The sequence below is a fragment of the Budorcas taxicolor genome, chromosome 25, assembly GCF_023091745.1.
Source record: "Budorcas taxicolor isolate Tak-1 chromosome 25, Takin1.1, whole genome shotgun sequence".
Lineage (NCBI taxonomy): Eukaryota > Metazoa > Chordata > Mammalia > Artiodactyla > Bovidae > Budorcas > Budorcas taxicolor.
This window is the reverse complement of record NC_068934.1, coordinates 47,425,915-47,435,364: the sequence shown is the minus strand read 5'-3', so window position 1 is coordinate 47,435,364 and position 9,450 is coordinate 47,425,915. Positions and strand designations below refer to the sequence as shown.

Sequence of the window (9,450 nt, the reverse complement as noted above, 5' to 3'; positions counted from 1 at the left end):
TGCTGCTGGCTTCTCTGAGCTTCTCCACGATGCCTCTGAGGCCAGGGCTGGGCGTGATTGGGCCTAGAGTGTGTGTCCTCTCTGAAAGCAGACTCAGATGCGGGTAGGTAGAGGGACACTCTCCTTAAAAGGGCCCTAATCCTATCAAGCGGCCCACTCTTATCACCTCAGCCAACCCTAATCACCTCCCAAAGGCCTCACCTTCTAATACTGTCACATTAGAGGGAAGGGCTTCAGCATAAGAATTTGGGGATATAAACACCTTGGCTGATGCTTGTCCTTGCTCCTTAGATGTGCAACAGGAATGAAATTGTTGTCCCTTGTTTGGAAAAGTGGGCTCCGCGATGGTGGTGGTGCTCACAGACCTGAGAGGAAGCTAGAAAATATGCCTCTGGGGTCCAGAGACGGGAATGGACTTGCCAGAGCCCTAGAGCCAGCTGGTGGCAGGGGAAAGGACCAGAATCGAGGCTTCCTACTCTGGAGGTAAGAATAAAGATTCTCAGCTCCCTGCTTTCTGGACAAATGATAGGATTGTTTTTCTCATCCCCCTGGAAGTCAGGTGTGGCTGAGTGACTTGCTTGGCTGGTGAAACTTGAGCAGAAGTATTAAGAGCCAGTACACGAGTCTGGTCTTGGTGATGGTGGAAGCGTGGTTAGAGACGAACCCTCACCTGGGTTCCTGGAGTAAGCACTGCACAGGCCCTCTCCACCTTGGAGGTGCGGCACAAGTGAAAAATGAGTCTGTCATTTTACGTCAAGAATCAGTAGGCCTAAAGGCCAAATTTGGGCTCACCGCCTGTTTTCTTAATTTATTTATTTTTAATTGGAGGATAATTGCTTTACAACAGAGTGTTGATTGGGGCTTCCCCAGCGGCTCAGGGGTAAAGAGCCTACTCGTGAATGCAGGAGGCGTGGGTTCAATCCCTGGGTCAGGAAGATCCCCTGGAGGAGGGCATGGCAACTCACTCCAGGATTCCTGCCTGGAGAATCCCATGGACAGAGGAGCCTGGCGGGCTACAGTTCATAGGGTTGCAAAGAGTCGGACACAACTGAAGCGACTTAGCACACACGCCCACATTGCGTTGGTTCCTGCCATGCCTCAGCATGAATCGGCCATAGGTATACACAGGCCCCCTCCCTCTGGAACCTCCCTGGCACCTGCCAGCCCATCCCACGCCTCTAGGTTGCCACAGAGCCCTGGGTTTCAGCTCCCTGTGTCACGTGGCACTGTGTATGTTTCAATGCTACTCCCTCAATTCATCCCACCCTCTCCTTTCCCCACTGTGCCCACAGTCTGTTCTCTATGTCTGTATCTCTACTGCTGCCCTGTGAATAGGATCATCAGTATCATTTTTCTAGACTCCGTATATATGCATTAATATACAATAGTTGTTTTTCTCTTTCTGACTTACTCCACTCTGTATAACAGGCTCTAGGCTTATCCACCTCACTAGTACTGACTCAAATTCATTTCTTTTTATGGCTGAGTAACATTCCATTGTATATATATATGTAGTAGCACGACTTCTTTATCCATTCATCTGTCGATGGACATCTAGATTTCTTCCACGTCCTGTCTATTATAAATGGTGCTGCAATAAACATTGGGGTACATGTATCTTTTAGAATTTTTACCACCTGTTTTTATAAATAACGTTTTATCAGAACACACTTAGGTTTTATCTGAAGCTACTTTTGTACTATAAATAATTGTGGAAGAGTTGCACAGAGATTGTATGGCCCACAGAGTCTAAAGTATTTCTACAGAAACTACTGGCTGACCTTGATTTAAGTCATTCAGATTGGGGATGGGCACGAGTTCTTTGTTACTACGGCGTGAGCTAGCCAGTTCTGACTACTACATTTTCTAGTTGGGCTCACATGTTCTGAATGCCATGTTGCACGCTATAACACTCTGACATACCAGATGTATTTGTGTGGCCTTGAAGGTTTCTCCAACCTGTTTCCACTGGCTGGTTGCTGACAGCCCACTATGGTCAGTATTTTGCACGCAATGAAGAAAGGCTCAGGGAGACAAGTGGCCCTTCTTGAGTTACCCAGGGCTTAACCAGGCCTCTGACCCCCACACTGAAATAGGTCACTGAGTCTTCGTCAGTTTTATCTGCATTGCCAAAGCTGGAACAAGAGCCAGATTAGGAAAATTACAGGCCTTTCTACCCCAACACCTGTAGTTTAAGGAAACAGATGAAAAGAGAAGCCCATTGAGCCCAGAGCAGAAGTGAGAAGTGGTGAAATCTGGCTTCCCCTCCAGCCCAGCTCCTCTTCTGCTTCCTTTATTTGCTCTCAGTGGCTGCCACCTCCGAGGCTCACGTGGCCTCAGAGGAAACCATCCCCCCCGTCTTGTCCCTGGGCCTTGTTTTCCCCACGCCTGCTTGCTGCATGGGTGCTGCAGAGCCAAGCATGATAGGCACAGGGGTGGGAATGGGCATCCTTCTCTGCCCACCCCAGACACGGAGGCTGCTGGAGTGAAATCTGGGGTGCTAGCTCTTTAGAAAGGCCTGTGAGAGGCCCGCCTGCAGTCTGCGCTGTAATTCTGGCTTTCTCTTACCCAGATTTCATGCTTCACATTCCCCAGCCTGGTCCTGACAGGCCCGAAGCTGGGAGTCCGCTTGGCCTGGGAAGGTGGATGAAAGTTTGAACAGCTGCAGAACCTGCCCGCCTGCTATCTCAAGCTACATACTTCCTTTTTTTTCCCTTCAACCAACCTCTTGGGCTTACGTAACACACTTGGAAGTCAAGGAGCCAAGATTCATTATCAACAGCCCAGGAGGGGTTTGCAAAACGCTTGTTATGAAGAAATCTTTCCATTGAGAAAAATTCCCCCAGTGCTCATGCTTCCGGTGTCTCCAGCACGTCGCCGGGGACTGTGAGCGGCTTCAGAAGGGGTGTCTCCAAGACTCCAGAGCCCACTGCCCTCTGTCGGCTCTGCGTCTCGATTCTGGCACCAGGGAATGCAACTTCACTCTTTTCTTGCCCTCTGAGTTAGTCATCACTGACCTCAAACCAACAGCCGATGTCAATGATGGAGTTCTTAATGACGCACTGGGTCCCTGCGTTGCTTATTTTGCTGGATGCTCTCAGTGGCTGAGGGCTAGGTATTCCTATGTCCATTTTACAGAGGAGAACACAGAGAGGAGGGCAGGCCATAGAGTCAGGGTACAGTCAGCATGATCCTGCAGGAGTAAGTGCAAAAGCAGACACCATCCCTTCCCCCAACTGCGGAACAGTCACTCCCAAAATATAACTCAACCCGTGAATGTGTTGTTTAAGCCACTAGCTGTATCGCAAGAGGAAATGAGGGGCTCATCCTGCAGAAAGATGAGACAAGCATTCCACTCAGCCGTTTCCCTTTTAAGAGAGCAGATGTGTGGTGCTCTGGGCCTTTCCTTGGCCACACTGTCACCTGGAGCCCCTGGAATCTGAAAGACCAGGGCTGGGGGGCCATGCCCAGGCCCCTTGAGGAACACAGGGATGCTCCTAAAACAGCCCTTTAAGAAGCATCCCTGCTGGAGCGAGGGCTGTTAAAGCCCACCGGCCATCGCTCACACAGTGCTTCTTTCACTGGGTCTCTGGAAACCGGAGCCCATGTAAATCCAAGAAGATGAAACTCTGTGGGTCTGGGCCACAGTTCCAACTCCAGCCTGTGCAGCCGAGGGGCCCCAGCCTCAGAGGGAACTCAATGAATTTGTCAGGGAACTGAAAACAGATGATTTCAATCAGCAGGGGGAAAAAAATGACTTCAGGGCCAGAGTTGACTGAAGGAGGCAGAGTTTGGCTGCCAGGCCCTGCCCGGGGGCATTTCCAAAGAGCCTAGCCTGTTTCTGAGCCTCTAGTCGGGTCTCCCCTACGAGGGGCCCGCGCCTTGCTGGCCCCGGGAGGGCCAGGACGGAAGGCCCGGGGCTGTAATGGGGGACCGCGAGGCACACAGATAACCCGGGACTTCCCCGCCCCAGCTTCCTCTCCGCAACTGCTTTCATGAATGGCCAGCTTCCCAGACAGCGGATTGGCTGAACAGCCGGCGGCGAGGCCCAATCAGCGGCCGCGGAACGCCTAGACTCTGCGTGGGGCCTCGGTCCCTCGCAACTATGAATGGCGCGGCCACGCCTACCTTGCGGAGACCCCTCCCCCAGGGGATTGAGGAGGAGGTGTGTGTGTGTGTGTGTGTGTGTTTTAATTCCTTAGACCTTTCAAGGTTCTGGTACAATTGTGTCATTCTGAGGCTTGGCTGCGGCTCCTGACAATAGCCCTTGGGCTTCCCTGCGTGGTCAGTGTTGACATTCAAGATCTTGTGACAGTGAAAGGGCTTGAGCAGTTAGAAACGCATTTCTTTGCTTATGGTTCCATCTGACTCTAGTCCCAGAGAAAGCTCTTCAGCCCCCCAGCGTGTACAGGCAGGTTGCCAGGGGACAAGGCAGTGGGGCGGGAAGATGTGGGGCCAGTTTCCCTGGGCAGTGCAGGGAGACAGGGGGCTCCCAACATGTGCGAACGCTGGGAACTTGTGCAAAACGGAGGGCTTGGTCGCTGCCCCCCCTCCCCGCCCCCTCTTGGTCACTGACCTTGACCTAGCTGTATGTGCTGCACGCATGTGAAGGCTGGGGCCGCAGTGGGGGAACCCAGCCATTCCACTGCATTTCCTGGTAAGTAGGAAAACATGTTCTGTTTGCTGATGTTATAAACCAGGCATGTGTTTACAAATGCTGTTTGGAGAAAGCGTGGTTAAGGGGGCCGCTTCCCGGCTCCTCTCCCCAGACAACGTGGTCGTGTGGCTGACAGAGCAGGTTTTGCTCTTCAGGGGGCGACCCCTTGCTTGGGAAAGTCAGACTCAGCAGAATTCAAAAGTGGGACAGGAAATTCTCTTGTAATGTAGGTTGTGGCCATGTGGACAGAGCCTTAAATGTCAGAGTGAGCCCTGGGAGAGGAGGAGAGCTGATGAGCTGCGGAGTGGTATTTCTGTCCTAATCCACCGCCTCCCGCCCCACTCTGATCCTGCGTAGGGCTCACCATTTCAGGAACTGCAGCATTAACCCTGTGCAAACTGCTTCCTGGAACTCCTGGTTACTCCGACCGACCGACAAGGCTCTGGGGCATCATCCCCATTTTAAAGACGAGAAAACTGAGGTTCCAAGTAATCTGCAAAAAGAAGTGGTACAATCTGGAAGTGGCAAGCCCGGAACGGAGCCCAGCTCTGCCTTCTGCTGGAGGAAGTGTACCTCCACGGGGCTGCAAGCCTGCAGGAGCAGTGCGAGGATTTGTAACAATACAGTTAGAGCACTGAGCTCCAGGCCTGGCCCTGAATTGCTGTTGAGGCTCCTAACTGATCAGGAATATATCTGTTTCCAAATGTCTAAGAGTCAGACTCTGAACTTCCAGGTGGTTGCATGAATCTGTGAGCTGGTAGCCAGGGCCAGACCTGAAGAGTCCTTATAGGTTGTTGTAGCAGCTATTTCTGCTAGCTGTCTCCCCCCAAATTTGTTTTTATCTTCTAGTTCAGTAGTTTATAATTTTTAAAATCTCAGAGTCCATTTGCATTCTAAAAATTATTGAATATTTCAAAAAATTTTGTTGATGTGGGTTTCATCTGTTGATATTTATTGCTGTTGTTATTCAGTTGCTAAGTCGTGTCTGACTCTTTGCAACCCCACAGACTGCAGCACACCAGACTACTCTCTCCTTCACTGTCTTCTGGAGTTTGCTCAAATTCATGTCCATTGTGTCAGTGATGCTTTCTAATTATCTTATCCTCTGTCGCCCTCTTCTCCTCTTTCCTTCAATCTTTCCCAGGATCAGGAGCTGGCTTTTTGCATTAGGCGGCCAAAGTATTGGAGCTTCAGCTCCAGCATCAGTCCTTCCAATGAATATTCAGGATTGACTTCCTTGACCACTGACTGGTTTGATCTCCTTGCAGTCCGAGGGACTTTAAAGAATCTTCAGTGCTCACTTTGGAATGATACAGAGAAGATTAACATGGCCCCTGTGCAAGGATGACACACAAATTCGTGAAGTGTTCCATATTTTTATGGAAGCAACCTAGATGTCCATCAGCAGATGAATGGATGAGAAAGCTGTGGTACATATACACAATGGAGTATTACTCAGCCATTAAAAAGAATACATTTGAATCAGTTCTAATGAGGTGGATGAAACTGGAGCTGATTATACAGAGTGAAGAAAGCCAGAAAGAAAAACACCAATACAGTATACTAACACATATATATGGAATTTAGAAAGATGGTAATGATAACCCTGTATGCGAGACAGCAAAAGAGACACAGATGTAAAGAACAGACTTTTGGACTCTGTGGGAGAGGGAGAGGGTGGGATGATTTGGGAGAATGGCATTGAAACATGTATACTATCATGTAAGATACGAATTGCTAGTCTAGGTTCGATACAGGATACAGGATGCTTGGGGCTGGTGCACTGGAACGACTCAGAGAGATGAAATGGGGAGGGAGGTGGGAGGGAGGTTCAGGGTTGGGAACTCATGTACACCTGTGGTGGATTCATGTCAATGTATGGCAAAACCAATACAGTATTGTAAAGTAAAAAAATAAAATTTAAATTTAAAAAAAGAAAGAAAGAACCAATTAGCTCAAAAAAAATAAAATAAAATCAATTAAAATTGAAATAAAAAAAGAATCTTCAGTGGAGAAAACATTTAAAATACAAGAATACAGAAGCATATATTCTGTTAGCTATCAGAAGTGATAATGTTGTCCCATTTCATGCAGTCTCTAGAAAACTCCACTGTGTGCTTGTGAGATAATGAGAGGGGAAACGGCAATACAGTTTGTCATCGTGAGAGCAGTTTTGACCCCTCAGACCTCCTGAGCCCACACGTGGAGAACTGCTGTTTTAGTCTCTGAGGAGAAGTTTGAGGCTGTCCGATGACCTGATGGCAGGGTCTCAATGTGTGGGCCCTGGCTGGCAGGCTGTGGCCAGTCGACAGCCAGGACTCAGGCGTGTGTGTAACACATGTGACGTGTGGACGCTGACTGTGCGCTGAGACAGCGCTGGGAGCAGAGACAACGTTGCAGTAGCCAAGTCCCACCTCTGAAAGGAGGACAGCAAGCTCTCAGGACTTCTCTGGGGGACCAGTGGCTCAGCCTCCACACTCCCAATGCAGGGGGCCTGGGTTCGATCCCTGGTCAGGGAACTAGATTCCCACACGCCGGGACTAGAGATCTCACATGCCGACCCGTGAGGACCGGAGGCCTCCCGTGCCGCAACTAAGTAAGACCTGGTGCAACCAAATAAACAGTTCTTTAAACATACACACATAAGAGAAAGGTTGTGGTACGTCTACACAATGACATGTTACTCAGCCACAAAAAGGAACGCGTTTCAGTTGTATGAGGTAGATGAACCTAGAGCCTGTTAAACAGAGTGAAGTAAGTGAGAAAGAGAAAAACAAATATCGTGTATTAACACACAGATACGGAATCTAGAAAAAATGGTACCGATGAACCTGTTTGTAGGGAAGGAATGGAGACACAGATGTAGAGAACAGACATGGTCACAGCGGGGCAAGGAGAAAGTGGGACGAACTGAGGAAGTAGCTCCGGGATACATACACTGTGCTCAGTCGCCGGGTGGTGTCCGACTCTTTGTGATCGCATGGACTGCAGCCTGCCAGGTTCCTCTGCCCATGGGATTTTCCCGGCAAGAACACTGGAGCGGATTGCCATTTCCTCCTGTGGGGAATCTTCCTGACCCAGGGATCAAACCCACGTCTCCTGCGTCTCCTGCATCGCAGGCAGATTCTTTACTGCTGAGCCGCCAGAGAAGCCCATATATACATTCAGTTCAGTCCAGTCGCTCAGTCGCGCCCGACTCTCCTCAACCCCATGAACCGCAGCCCGCCAGGCCTCCCTGTCCATCACCAGCTCCCGGAGTTCACTCAGACTCGCGTCCATCGAGTCGGTGATGCCATCCAGCCATCTCATCCTCTGTCCTCCCCTTCTCCTCCTGCCCCCAATCCCTCCTAGCCTCTGAGTCTTTTCCAATGAGTCAACTCTCCGCCTGAGGTGGCCAAAGTACTGGAGTTTCAGCTTTAGCATCATTCCCTCCAAAGAAATCCCAGGGTTGATCTTCAGAATGGACTGAAGAATGGGTTGATCTTCAGTCCAAGGGACCCTCAGGAGTCTTCTCCAACACCACAGTTCAAAAGCATCAATTCTTCAGCACCCAGCCTTCTTCACAGTCCAACTCTCACATCCATACATGACTACTGGAAAAACCATAGTGTGTGTAAAATAGATAGCTAGAGGGAAGCTGATGTATAACACAGAGAGAGCCCAGCCTGGTGCTCTGTGATGACCTAGAGGGATGGGATTGGAGGGGGAGGGAAGGAGGCTCAAGAGGGAGGGCATGTATGTGTATAGTTACGACTGATTAGTGATGATGTGTGGTAGAAACCAATGCAACGTTATAAAGCAATTATCTTCCAGTTTAAAAAATAGGATAAAATTATATATATACATATATATATACACACACACACAAATAAAAAGACGATGAGCCTTCCCCTTCAGCCACAGGCTGGGATGAGATGAAACATGGGTCAGTTCAAGCCTCATGGACCCAGGGGCACCCTGTCCCATCACATTTCCAGACTGGTCCTGGATTGCCTACTTGGGCTCCGATGAGAAAGAATCAATTACCTGGTTTAAGCCACTCTGTTTAGGGTCCCTTTGCAGTGGCTTAACCTGCCCCTTGATCAGCACATTACTTTACGCGTCTGGGCCCCAGCCCTGAGCTTTCTGGTTTCTTTATGCCTGCAAGGATGGATGAACTCCCTGTTGGTTGAAGGTTGAGTATACAACCCTGGGAGGGGTTGGAACACAGATGGGTGAGAGACCCAGCGACAAGTGAGACATGGCAGATCACAGCAGAAAGCTGTCTTGGCAGCAGAGCACCTTGGTGTTGACCCAGCCAGGACTCACTGCCCCACCACGTGCTGCCCTCCAGAGACTTGCTGAGAATGCAGTAGGTGGCTTGTGGAAGTGAGCCTGCAGTCTGAGTGGGAGAAGCAGGCATGGGCCCTGTAGGGTTGGGGCAGTGGATGGGAGTCAGGCTGGGGTAGGTCACATTGTGAGAGAACCAAGGCCCAGCACATGCCTGAAGCCCCAGGACCACCAAGTTTCACCTGGCCTGTGGATGGCTCTCTTGTTCCCAGTGTGAGACGGGTGTTGAATCACCAAATGCCAGTACCTCGGCTAAAAAGTTGTTTTTTGTTTTTAGAAACAAAAACCAGCATCGGTGCTATAAAATGTTTATTTTGTTGTTCAGCCACTAAGTAGTGTCCAGCTCTGTTCGATCCAGTGGACTGCAGCATGCCAGGCCTCCCTGTCCCTCACTGTCTCCTAGAGTTTGCCCAAGTTCACGTCCATTGAGTTAGTGATGCCATCTAACCATCTCATCCTCTGCT

The 9,450-nt window shown here is 49.9% G+C and overlaps 1 non-coding gene across 1 annotated transcript; it reads left to right on the top strand.

The window, feature by feature from the left end:
* The first annotated feature begins 5,930 nt into the window (after positions 1–5,930).
* On the top strand, positions 5,931–6,036 carry LOC128069285 (U6 spliceosomal RNA). The gene has a single exon (XR_008201540.1). It is a non-coding gene; the product is annotated as a U6 spliceosomal RNA (small nuclear RNA).
* The last annotated feature ends 3,414 nt before the right edge of the window (positions 6,037–9,450 follow it).